The sequence below is a fragment of the Aquarana catesbeiana genome, linkage group LG04 (assembly GCF_042186555.1).
Source record: "Aquarana catesbeiana isolate 2022-GZ linkage group LG04, ASM4218655v1, whole genome shotgun sequence".
NCBI classification, from domain to species: Eukaryota; Metazoa; Chordata; class Amphibia; order Anura; family Ranidae; genus Aquarana; species Aquarana catesbeiana.
Window position 1 is genome coordinate 254,351,989 of NC_133327.1, and position 14,380 is coordinate 254,366,368.

Here is a 14,380-nt window from a genome sequence, read left to right on the forward strand (position 1 = left end):
AAACCCAACACATCACATTACCCAAAGAACACCATCTCCACAGTGAAACATGGTGGTGGCAGCATCATGCTGTGGGGATGTTTTTCAGCAGTCGGGACTGGGAAACTGGTCAGAGTTGAGGGAAAGATGGATGGTGCTAAATACAGGGATATTCTTGAGCAAAACCTGTACCAGTCGGTGTGGTACAGGTCATTGTCTTGCTGAAAGGTGGAGGTTCACCTTTCAGCAGGACAATGACCCCAACCGCACTGCTAAAGCAACACTTGAGTGGTTTAAAGGGGAAACATGTAAATGTGTTGGAATGGCCTAGTCAAAGCCCAGACCTCAATCCAATAGAAAATCTGTGGTCAGACTTAAAGATTGCTGTTCACAAGCCAAACCATCCAACTTGAAGGAGCTGGAGCAGTTTTGCAAGGAGGAATGGGCAAAATTCCCAGTGGTAAGATGTAGACTTATCCAAAGCGACTTGGAGCTGTGATAGCCGCAAAAGGTGGCTGTACAAAGTATTGATTTCAGGAGTGTGAATAGTTACGCACATTGACTTTTTCTGTTATTTTGTCCTATTTGTTGTTTGTTTCACAATAAAAAAAAAACACATTCAAAGTTGTGGGCATGATGCAAATCCTCAAACAATCCATATTAATTCCAGGTTGTGAGGCAACAAAACACGAAACATGCCAAGGGGGGTGAATACTTTTGCAAGGCACTGTAATTCCAATGATCTTTTAAAAGGGACATACCACATAAAAATTTGCACTTTTGACGAGTTAGAAACTATTAATTCCCAGATGGAACAAATTGTGATGACAATAATGTTACTGAAAAAATCTGGCTTTGTTTAATGTGTTAATTATGACTAAATCACACTGGTTTAGTCGTCAGATATCATTAGTCTACCATGCCCTGGCCTGGCCACAGTATGTTCCGATCTGCAAGCCAAAGTTTATATCAGCCACAGGTCCTTCTCCTTGCTTTGTAACCAACTGCCTAATCCCCACAGGGAGCCTGTGTTTTCTTTGAATTTAGGCTTCCTGCTTTAAGCAATTTCTGTAGCATTGAAGTGAAGTGGTAATTAGTCCTTTGGGCCACCTAGCTAATTTACAAATCCAATCTGATCCACCGGCAATGTGAATAAATATTTCATACAATACTAACCATGTGAAATTTTTATCATTTTCTTCACACACATTTCTTTTGGTAGTATATAATCACTGCTGGGAATTTTATATTTTTTCCTAAAAAAAAAAAAAGACCGAAAATGTTGAAAAAAATACGTTTTTCTTAGTTTCTGTCAGTAAAGTTAGTAAATAAGTAATTTCTCTGTTTCACTGATGTGTGCTGATGAGCCACTAGTAGGCTGCACTGATGGGCACTGATGAGGTGGCACTTATGGGCACTGATGAGGCGGCACTTATGGGCACTGATTAAGTGGCACTGATGAGGAGGCACTAATATTCTGCACTTATGGGCACTGATAGGTGGCACTGATGAGCACTGATAGGTGGCACTGATGAGTGGCACTGGTGGGCATTGATAGGTGGCACTGGTGGGCACTGATAGGTGGCACTGACAGGCCCTGATAGCCGGCACTGGTGGGTACTGATAGGCGGCATGGATAAGCGTCTCTGATGGGCACTGATGGGTTGCACCAATGGGAATTGCTGGGCATTAATGGGTGGCACTGATGGGCATTGATGGGCTTTACTGATGGGCATCACTGATAGGCGGCACTGAAAGCCAGCACTGACTGGCATCACTAATGGTCACTGATTTCTGGCTGTGGTGGGCACTGATTGTTGGCACTGGTGGGCATTGATTGCTGGCACTGGTTGGCACTGGTTGCTGGCACTGGTGATGCTCTAATGTAATCAGGGCACTGATCATCAGTGCCCTGATTATATCTCTCACTGTCCCCTGCGAGGAAATGCCGCTGATCGGCTCTCCTCGCCACACACTCTGTCAGTGTGAGGCAAGGAGAGACGATTACCAGCACTTCCTTGCTTACATGTGACCAGCTGTGATTGGACACAGCCGATCACATAATTAAAGAGCCGCGTAAGCACAGAAATGGCCGTTCGGGTGCATCGTCATATGACGTCCACCCTGAACGAGAGCCGCACCGTCCTGCCGTCATTGACGATGAGCGGGCGGCAAGTGGTTAATGAAGTAGAAAAAATTCCCAGTATAAACAAACACTTTTCTGTAACGTCTAATTGCAATGCCATTGAACTAAACAGCATTGCAATTAGACATTAGAGAAAAGTGTTTGTTTATACTGGGATTTTTTTACTTAATTTTACTTCATTAAAAGGAGAAGTTTGTGGTTACTAAAAAAAAAAATTAAACATGCATACTCACCTCTATGCTGCAGCATCGGTGTGATGCTGCAGCTGTCCCACACCAATAAGTAAGACCTAAGCCCAGGAACTGAGGGGACGCTTAATTCTCAGTCAGCTTTGAACAGAGAGTGGTGGCTGTCAGTCACCACTCTCTGCTGTAACTCCTACAGTGCTCACCGGAGCACCAGGCTAGTGAGGAGCAGCAGCTTAAGTCATGGAAGCTTTATTGAAGAATATTAGTAACAAAAACTAGACTTAAAAAAATCCACCATCATTATTGGGAATTAATAATGTGCTGTACACTATATACAGAAAGATAGATGATTTTACATCTTCATCTATAGTTCCTTTTCTGACAAAATATGTGGGTTGGAATTAACTTCCTATAACTGGGGGGTTTTCTTAGACACACGTGCATGTGTGGTATGTGAGTGCAGCTGCACTATCTTAGACAACGTTGTCTTTTTTAACCACAACTGAAATGGAGGTGATGGTGGATTTTTTAAGCCTGGTTTTTGTTACTAATATTCTTCAATAAAGCTTCCATGACTTATGCCCCGTACACACGGTCGGACATTGATCGGACATTCCGGCAACAAAATCCTAGGATTTTTTCCGACGGATGTTGGCTCAAACTTGTTTTGCGTACACACGGTCGCACAAAGTTGTCGGAATTTCCGATCGCCAACAACGCGGTGACGTCAACCACGTCCGACGAGACTAGAAAAGGCCAGTTCAGAACCTAGCGCGGCACCCTTTGGGCTCCTTTTGCTAATCTCGTGTTAGTAAAAGTTTGGTGAGAGACGATTTGCGCTTTTTCAGACTTGTGGCTTTCAGATCGTTTTCTGCAGTTCAGTTTGTGCTTGTGGGTTTGTATCTGCTCTTCAGTGCGTGCAAGCAAACTACGTGTGACTTGTCATTGTGTTCTTGTTCGTTCGTTACTGTTTTTCAGGTCGCTCTTCACAGGCCTTGCTGTTTTTCAGTGCGTTCTGTTACTTCGTTCTGAGCAGCCGACCGTTTTCTAGCCATGTTGCGTATACATACTCCTCGTTGAGTTCGTGCTGTGCGGGGGCTTGGTGTTGGGGTCCTGACCTTGACAAAAGTCCAGTCCATGAACAGGGTGGGGAGGAGTTCATGGACCAAGAATTGGTTGCTTCAGCGTGACCAGTTCTCTCATATGCCTTTGCTCCGTGAGAATAATCCTGATGATTTCAGGAACTTTCTCCAGATGACGGACCCCGTATTTCACCATTTGTTGGCTTCGCTGACCCCCTATATCAGCAGGCAGGATACCTGCATGAGGCAAGCCATCACTCCGGAGCAGAGGCTTGTCGCTACCCTGCGGTACTTGGCGACAGGGAGAAGCCTGCAGGACTTGAAGTTCTCGACAGGCATCTCCCCCCAGGCTCTGGGTATCATTATCCCAGAGACCTGTTCTGCCATCATCCAGGTCCTACAGAAGGAGTATATGAAGGTAAGATTTTTATCCTTTAATATCACATTTTATTGTATTGAATGTTTGCTAATATATTGTATTTCTTTCCTCATTCCCTAATTACCATGATTGTAATATGCTGTGAATGACCCCTTTGTCCTCATGCATGCTGAATTTTTATGTCATTATTTTTTTCGTCCTTCATACATATTTGCCTTCACTTACCTCCCCAGCATGCTCTCCTGGCCCTATATTCACCTCATGTAGTCACTTAACAATGTATTTTATCAGCTCCATAGTAGTGCTTTACCCCAAACACCCCCTAAAATGTTTAGAAATGTGATTTGTGCTTTAAATTCAGGCAGAGTGCCAGAGGCTTTTTTTGTGGTGTCCCCAAATCATTTTTATTAACCCTCCCTCCCCCAACTGCTAAGTCAGCTGATCCCAATTCTCTATCTATCCTCAATCATCTATCTGCTGACTTTGCCAAACCCATATACACTATACCCATCTCTTTTGTGGTCAGATGTATGGATGAATTCCCCAAAGCATGTAGTGCAAGGGCCTGCCTGTATACTTTCAAATGGTACTGTTTAAAGTTTTTGTATCCTATTATTATCTTGATAGGTAATAGCAGAATGTCCAAATGTGCTCAAATGTGTACAGTGTGTATTTATATCTTTGTATTCTGACACTTCTTACCTGTCCAGTGGGCTGCCAATAGTGTAACTAAGGAGGGGCTGTTCCAAGTAATACCCATTATTTAGGCATTCATCTCTCAATGAAGTGAAGAGGATTACCTGTCCAAGATCCCCCCCCCTATAATGTTAGAAATGGCCCATGAGAGGGGGTGGGAGGGGGAATATGATAGGTGTACCTTATACTTTGGTGTTGTAAAATTCCCCTTAATAAATGTTATCTGGATGTTGGCCAAGAATGTTTGTGTCTAATCTGCTTTCCATGTTTATGTGCAAAAATACTAAGTTAGTTTTGTTTTACTCAACAGTTTCCTTCAACGCCACAGGAATAGCAGACTGTGGCCTCCCACTTTGCCCAGCGGTGGGACTTTCCTAACTGCGGAGGGGCAATTGATGGGAAACACGTCCACATCATCCCACCCCCCAACTTGGGGTCATACTATTATAATTACAAGAGGTTCAATAGTATTGTGATGTTGGCGGTGGTGTTGGCTAATTACGAGTTCCTGTATGTGGATGAGGGGAAGAATGGCCGGATGCCTGATGGTGGAGTCATCGCCCAGACGGAGTTTTACAGGCATCTCCAGAATGGCATTTTGGACTTGCCACCTCCAGAAGACAATGTGGAAGGACTCCCATTCGTCTTCGTTGCGGATGAAGCCTTTGCGCTGGGGGACCCTCACCCCGGAACACAGGGTTTTTAATTACCGGCTGGCCAGAGCCAGAAGAGTGGTGGAGAACACATTTGGAATCATGGCCAGCCGGTTCCGCCTATTTCTGACACCCATCCATATGGCGGAGTATAAACTTAATCATATAATCCTGGCGTGCTGTGTTCTACATAACTTTTTACGCCAACATTCTGCCAACTATGCTGGCTCAGTTGGGACTGAGGCCGGAATTCTAAATGAAACAACCCTGACGGCGCTTGAAAGTGGCCGTCCTGGCTTGCCCTCCCTGAGTGCCCGTGATGTCCGGTTAAGATACCTTGAGTTCTTTGCGGGTAGGGGGGGCATCAATATGCCAGACAATTTGTGAAGCATTTATCAAATAAAAACAAAAAAAAACTAAATCTTTGGTGACATTTACTGCTTGTGTTTGTTTTAGCTGACCCTGACAGAAATGTGGGTAGTCCTGAAAATGGCGTGATTGTGTAACCTTATCCAACGCACTGTTGGGTGTTATTTACTAAAGGCAAAGACACTTTGCACTACAAGTGCACTTGAAACTGCACTGAAACTGCACTTGTAGTGCAAAGAGGATTTGCCCTTAGGAAATAACCCCCATTTTCACAGAAAGCAGCAATTACATCACCACAAAAGTGTTGTAGTGTTGAGACAATAATCCACACATTCTTGATTCACAATTTTTTTAATACCTGCACAATCACATGTGCATTTAGAAAAGCCAAATTTGCAAGATGCACACAATTTTGCCAATGTCAACATGTGCTAGCTGTCATCACGGGGGATCAAGGGACGTGTTTTGGGGGAGAAACCCCTTCCTCACAGCTACTTTATTATTGAGGAAGGGGTTGCACCCCCAAAACGCGTCCATTGATCTCCCGTGATGGCAGCTAACACATGTTGACACACTGTGTGCATCCTCCAAATTTGGCTTTTCTAAAAATCGCTAAAACATTTTTAAGATTGTAGCACACAAAAAAACAAAGGGATTTGGAGAGGTTTTAAACTCGCCCCAAAACATCAATGATGTTTTTAGTTTTTTGAATAACATCATTGATGTTAAAATGTGGCCAAATGCATATGGCCAAAACAATGGTGTTTTATAGGCCAAAAGAAAAATGTTTGATACGAACGAATAATGTGCCCATGAACATGAAAGTTGCTATTTTAAAATGTACACTTTTAAGAAAAGCACATGGAGCAGCACGAACGTAATAAACACAAAAAGAATAGGAACACAGCACAACTACTTACTTTTTTGCAGCACTCTCCGGATCTTTCTGTACTGCTCGTGTTCTAGTAATTGGAGGTCCGACCACTGCTTCCTGAGCTGATCTTTCGATCGTCGTACCCCGAAATTCCGGTGCAGACTTTTGACCACTTTCGCCATGATCTTGGCCTTTCGGACATTGGGGTTGGGGTAAGGTCCATACTTTCCATCATAGTCGGCCTTCTTCAGGATGTCCACCATCTCCAACATCTCCCCAAAGGACATATTTGATGCCTTAAATCTTCTCCTTCTGAATCGGGACGTCTCCGGATCCGGGCTTTCCTCCTCCTCGTTGCTGTAATTAGCACGCACCTGCTGTGTATCCGCCATGTGCTCTCCCCCACTGCGCAGAACGAAAAGAGGTGGGGAATAGACTAGAAAGAACGTCAGGGGCGGGTGGAGTTACACGCATGCGCAGTGTGTATAAAGTGTAACACGCGTGCGTATTACGTACGATCTGTGAGTGGAGGAAGGAGCATCGGAGGCGCCGATCGTGATAACGAAGGTAAGATCTAAACTTGGGCCTATACTGCTTCGAAATTGAAGCCTATATTGTAACAAGATTAGGAGAGTTTGGCCTGACCTTAGGGTTTTTCTTGTGTTGTGTCTTGCAGAGAAAATGGATGGCTTCAATGACCACAACTTCCTCCCCCTGTTCATAGACAAGTACAGGAAGCTGCCCTGTCTGTGGCAGGTGAGACATCCCCATTATAATCTATATATTTCTGTCAGACCACACTGAAGTCAGGGAATCACTCCCCACTCTTCCTTCCACTCTTCCTTCCACCCCAGCTGAGGCTTCCGATGTCCAACCTGGGCCTTCCAGCCAGGAAGAAGTGGAGGAGCCCAGCTGGAGTCAGGCATAGCATTCTTCTACAGATTTCTGGTCAATAAAGAAATGATCTTTACTAGATGTTATTATTGATCACTAATTGCTGATTGAAAAAAGTGTTTGACATATCAATAGACAGTAGTGGGTACCCAAAATTGGGACAAGAATTAAAAAATGCTGGGCTCAGAATGATAGTCTGTTATATTTGTTCACATTCAATTTGCAACAGTCAGGAGGTGAAAATTGTGCGTGATTGATGACTAAAAAAATAAAACTATGTCCCTTTTTCATACACAGAAAGACCTCAGCCAGGAGGAGGCTGTGGAATGTGGCAGCCAGGAGGAGGCAGGGGTTAGTGGCAGCCAGGAGGAGGCGGGGCTAAGTGGCAGCCAAGAGAAGCCTGGGACCAGTCGAAGCCTGACCGAATCACAGGTTCCTCCCCTCCGCCTTCTATACAAAAGACCCAGGAAGGGGAGTCACGTTCAGGATTCTGCACTCAGGCTCATTCAGGAGGCTTCTGCGTCCCTCAGAGCCTTACCCACTCCTGAAGAGGCCTTTGCCTGCATGGCTGCCACAAAACTGCAGGGCATGCAGGAGGGTCAACGCCTCATGTGTGAGCAACTTATTTATAAAGTCCTAACTAAGGGGGTGAGTGGCGAAATCACACCCAAGACCGACATGATTGAGTTGGACCATCCTCCTCCTCCTCCTCCTGCTGCCACAACTCCACCACCAGAGCCACAGCGTGGAAGGAAGCGTGGAAGGAAGACCAGAGAGTGATGACCTGGGTTCAGTCTGGTCTGACAAAAGCTGCAGTCTCTCGTATGACCACAGCCTGGGGACACAGATGTCATCTGCTGCTTTCCGGATCTCTGGGACTTCTGGACCAGACTGCACTCCCTTACATATGGACTCCTCAGGCCACCAATTTTGCTTGAAAATAGTTGATGTGTGCCCTGGGGGTCTAAGGCTTCACCCATTTCTGCTGTTTCTCCAGCGTTGCCTCCCTCTTTGTTTAGTTGTGAGCCCTTAATAAATGATTTTTTGGGGAAAATTATACTCTCCTATGTGTGTTTTCATCCAAAAAGGACAGTTGGTTGGTGAGGATTCAGGTACATTTCGAAAGTACAATGTGAAATTAACAAGAGACAACAACACCAAACAATCTACTACAGATTAAATAGAATAACATATCAATGGTGTTGTGGTAACTTGACACACAAAACACACACAAAAATATTCTGGAGTAAAAATTAAAATACAATAAAACAAAGATCAGCCTTGAAAAAAAGACAAACCAAAAAAAAAGAATCTGCCTTAAAACCAAAAAAAAAAAATGTTGTCAGATGTGACAAATCAAAATATATTGAGGGAATCCTGATAAATAGTAAAGAAAGAAGTTTGTGAGAAGTCTGTGTGAATATGAGCAGCAAAACTACTTCATTCTTCTCACATTATAAAGAAGAAGAGAGTGTGCTGTATTAAACCATTTTTAACATTGCAGCGTGACGAAAGTGCTGTATCCATTTCGAACGCTAATTTTAACCATAATCCATTATAACCATAAACAAAAGAGGCAGGCAGCGCTGGAGAAACTGCTGGAGTTGGTGAAGCCGGTGGTCCCCACAGCAACCATCCCTTACTTAAAAGCTAAAATTGGTGGCCTGAGGAGCACTTATCTTAGGGAGCGCAAGAAGGTCACAGATTCCCAGAGATCCGGAGCTGCAGCAGATGACATTTATGTCCCCAGGCTGTGGTACTATGAGAGACTGCGATTTCTGTCAGACCACACTGAAGTCAGGGAATCCCTCTCTACTCTTCCTTCCATACCAGCTGAGGCTTCTGATGTCCAACCTGGGACTTCCAGCCAGGAAGAAGTGGAGGAGCCCAGCTGGAGTCAGGTATAGCATTCTTCTACAGATTTCTGGGCAATAAATAAATTATGTTTACTAGATGTTATTATTGATCATTAATTGAAAGTGTTTTACATATCAATAGACAGTAGTGAGCACCCAAAATTGGGACAAGAATGAAAAATGCTGGGCTCAGAAGGATAGTCTGTTATATTTGTTAACATTCAATATGTAGCAGTCAGGAGGTGAAAATTGTGTGTGATTGATGGAAAAAATACTAAAACTATGTCCCTTTTTCATACACAGGAAGACCTCAGCCAGGAGGAGGTTGTGGAATGTGGCAGTCAGGAGGAGGCGGGGATTAGTGGCAGCCAGGAGGAGGCGGGGATTAGTGGCAGCCAGGAGGAGGCGGGGATTAGTGTCAGCCAGGAGGAGGCGGGGCTAAGTGTCAGCCAAGAGAAGCCTGGGACAAGTCGCAGCCTGACTGAGTCTCAGGTTCCTCCCTTCCACCTGCCATACAAAAGGGCCAGGAAGGCCACTCCCAGTCCTGTGCAGGATTCAGCATACAGGCTGATCCAGGAGGCTTCTGCGTCCCTCAGAGCCTTCCCCAGTCCTGCAGAGGCCTTTGCCTGCATGGCTGCCACCAAATTGCAGGGCATGCAGGAGGGCCAACGCAAGCTCTCTGAGGACCTGATTTATTAAGTCCTACGTAAGGGGGAGAGTGGGGAACTGACACCCAAGATGGATGTCATTGAGATCGACGATCCTCCTCCTCCTCCTGCTGCCACAACTCCACCACCAGAGCCACCACGTGGAAGGAGGCGTGGAAAGAAGACCAGAGAGTGATGACCCTGGGTTCAGTCTGGTCTGACAGAAGATGCAGTCTCTCGTATGACCACAGCCTGGGGACACAGATGTCATCTGCTGCTTTCCGGATCTCTGGGACTTCTGGACCACACTGCCTTCCCTTAGATATGGACTCCTCAGGCCACCAATTTTGCTTTTAAATAATTGATGTCTGCCCTGGGGGTCCAAGGCTTCGCCCACTTCTGCAGTTTCTCCAGCGTTGCCTCCCTCTTTGTTTTTTTATAGTTGTGACCCCTTAATAAAATTTTTTTAGGTAAATTCTACTCTCCTGTGTGTGTTTTCATCCAAAAAGGACAGTTTGTTGGTGACGATTCAGGTACATTTCTAACATAAAATGTGAAATTAACAAGGGACAACAACACAAAACAATCTCCTACAGATTAAATAGAACAACATATCAATGGTGTTGTGGGAACTTGTCACAAAAAACACACAAACATTTTTGGGAGTACAAATCAAAATCACCAAAAAAAAAAAAAAAAAAAAAGAGAAACACAAAAAAAGATTCTACATTAAAGGCAAAAAGAAAAAAAATATATACAAAAATATGTTGTCAGATGTGAGAAATCAAAATATATTAAGGGAATCCCGATAAATAGTAACGAAAGAAGTTTGTGAGAAGTGTGTGTGAATATGAGCATCATAACTACTTAATTCTTGTCACATTATAAAGAAGAAGAGAGTGCGCTGTATTAAACCATTTTTAACATTGCAGCGTGACGAAAGTGCTGTATCTATTGCGAACGCTAAGTTTACCAGAACAAGCTGTCCCGTGTCAGAATTTCTTCTGAGCATGCGTGGCACTTTGTGCGTCGGAACAGGCCACACACGGTCGGAATTGACGCGATCGGATTTTGTTGTCGGAAAATTTTATCTCCTGCTCTCCAACTTTGTGTGTCGGAAAATCCGATGGAAAATGTCCGATGGCGCCCACACACGGTCGGAATTTCCGACAACACGCTCCGATCGGACATTTTCCATCGGAAAATCCGACCGTGTGTAAGGGGCATTAGTGTGGCATACTGGAACTTGAAACTGGAAGTGAGTAGGTCTCCGATGCCACAGCTGTTTGTTTGCTATTTATGTTATTTTCAAATTAGTTTTATTAACCAATCTTTTGCCTATATTATAGTTTCTGTATCTTTTTTTAACAGGCAACTTTTTCAGATATCTTTCAATTCCATTTGAAAAAATAGAGCTTTCACGTTTTTCCCCTTTTAACCTTCAAAGCTTTGAAAACTTGGCAAGCAGCCATAGCTAATGTTATTTTTACATGCTAGCAATAATGCTGCTGTAATCTCTTGAACAGTTCATGCCTGGTGCTGTGTTAAACTGTATCCTGACATGTCTGCCTTTCAATCATAAAGAAAAAGACCAGATACATATACATATGTTTGTATCTTGGTATGTTTTGTAAGGAACAAAAGTTCAATATAAAATAATTATTAATAATCAATTCATAAACGACATGCCACAAATACATATCTAGCATGAAAAAAATTATGTTTTTTACTGGTTAATATAAGGCATACTTCTAAGTGTTAGTTCTATGTGGAAGGTTAAAATGTATATTCATTATGCTTGAATTGCACTCCTCAGGAGAAAAATATAAAACACCTAAAATATGCATATGACAATGTTAAAATTGTGGATCTAAACACAAAGCTATGTAGTACACCATATGATGCCCCAAGTTAAAATTGTACCTTTGTTAGAATGGATAGAAAAAATACTGCGCTAAAGAATAAGAATAAAAAAGTGAGCTGCGACTAAAAAGTGTTATACGACACTGAACAAATATACAAAGACAAAAAGTCACGCTAAATAGTGAAGGGATCAGTAATAGATCAGTAATATATGTTGCCCATATTAAGTGCCAAAATTATTATATGAATGACATAAAGGTGAAAATGCAAAATTAAATGCATCAACTAATTATACAGTTATACATATGAGAGTGCATAAAAATCAATACAATTGAGTATTGTCAAAAAAAAAAAAGGGGAAAAAATGATTTTTTACAAAATAAAATTGAAAATATCCACTGACTGAGGTGAAAATACAAAAAAGGATTGAAAAAACCCCCAGAGTTAATCGATATTAACCAGTTCCCGACCGGCGCACGCCGATGTACGTCAGCAGAATGGCACGGCTGGGCAAATGGGTGTACTTGTACGTCCATTTGAATTCCCCGCCGTGCCATTGCGTTCGCGCCGCCGGTGGCGCGTGCGCCGGCCGGGAGCTCTGTGAGTCGGGTTGCGGGTTCCGCGGACTCGATCGCCGCGGGCATACCTGCGATCGCCTCACGGAGAGGATGAACTGGTAGATGCTGATGTAAACAGCATCTCCCTGTTCTGCTTAGTGACAAGTGTCACTGATCACAGCTCCCTGTCATCGGGAGCTGTGATCAGAGTAATGACACTGCTAGCCCATCCCCCTACAGTTAGAAATCACTCCCCTAGGACACACGTAACCCCTCCCCGCCCCCTAGTGGTTAACCCCTTCACTGCCAGTGTCATTTACACAGTAATCAGTGCATTTTTAATCGCACTGATCGCTGTATAAATGACAATGGTCCCAAAAATGTGTCAAAAATGTCCGACATGTCCACCATAACGTCGCAGTCACAATAAAAATCGCTGATCGCCGCCATTACTAGTAAAAAAAAAATGATTAATAAAAATGCTATAAAACTATCCCCTATTTAGTAAACGCTATAACATTTTCGCAAACCAATCAATAAACGCTTATTGCGATTTTTTTTTTACTAAAAATATGTAGAAGAATACGATCGGCCTAAACTGATATATATATATTTTTGGGGGATATTTATTATAAGAAAATGGAAAAAATGCGTTTTTTTCAAAATTGTCGCTCTTATTTTGTTTATAGCACAAAAAATAAAAATCACAGAGGCGATCAAATACCACCAAAAGAAAGCTCTATTTGTGGGAAAAAAGGACGTCAATTTTGTTTGGGAGCCACGTCGCACGACCGTGCAATTGTCAGTTAAAGCGACGCAGTGCAGAATCGCAAAAAACGCTCTGGTCAGGAAGGGGGTAAAATCTTCCGGGGCTGAAGCGGTTAATAATGAAAAATGAATCCATATAGTGAAAACAAAAAAATCCAGCAAACATGTTGATCCAAAAAGCGATGTTTAGGTGAAATTCCACACTCAAGTGACTAAGTGAATAGATATATCCTCCACCACAAAAACAGCTGCCGCTTACTGGAAGACGGTGGTCCCTTATTACAGGGGACCACATTGAGCGAGTGGCTGTAACCCCAGCCCGGGATCTAACTGGCAGGCACCAAACTCCTCAGCGTCAGCAAGGATGGTCAGCGGAGGTCAGTGGAAGGATCAGTGGAAGAATCGATGGATAGGCAATATTGTCACCAAAAAAATAAAAGGCTCCACATAGTGTAAATCCTTTACATTTATTATAATAGAAGAAGACAAATGAACACTTACAGCATTGTAGATATAAAAAGGCAGATATAGATCTAAGCCGCCCGGCTTCCAAACAGCCCGTAGCTTCCAGGACTGGACGTGCAGTGGTGACGTCAGGACGTGGCTCCTCCTCCCTACGTCGTTTCGTCACTAGCGGACGTGGTCAACACGATTCAGTATAAGGAGAGGACACTCAGCAGCTGTTTACACATCTGGACGCAGGAGCACTAGTGAGGGACACCAGAACAAACCTTTCAGGGTGTCCCACTCAGGTGCTCCAGTGGATACGAGGGGTGTCTCCATATGTGAAACTTTACCCAAAAAGGTAAGGATTCAGCTTGAAGAAAGGGAAAAAATCATGTCTTCAGCTTGGAACTTGCCAAAACAGACAATTGTATGACACTTCCAAGCAATGTTTCATATTCCTATTTCTTGCCTCAAATATCTGTGTGCTAAGTATACCTTTATTTTATTCACATAGGGGAGAAAAGAATCGGGACGTCAGTGGACACCAGGGCCCCCCAACCTCCAAAAGAAGGGGAAATCCCCACACCACAACCTCAGAATGTGGAGGAAGGAGAGGTTTATGAAGTGGGCGAAATAGTGACCACAACAGGTGAGTGTCTGAGACCACAGCTTCAGGTAATAGATGTATGCCTGCATATTTATAATACATGGTGTGTTGTTTTCTTTTAGGTGATGTGGATGTTGTGGAAGAAGAATCTCATTTCACAAGTGCAAGTGCACACGTCCTCATTGGGGAGATCATGGTGTGCAATCGGGATTTACAGAATATCAAGGAAGACATCAATGAGGTTGAAAAAAGACTCAAAAACATAATTGATGTTTTAGGCATAATATAAAACACACCAAAATTTAAGAATTTTTTTATTTTTATTAGAACTTTACTAAAAAATGTTGAAAGCCAAATTTTGAAGATGCACACAGT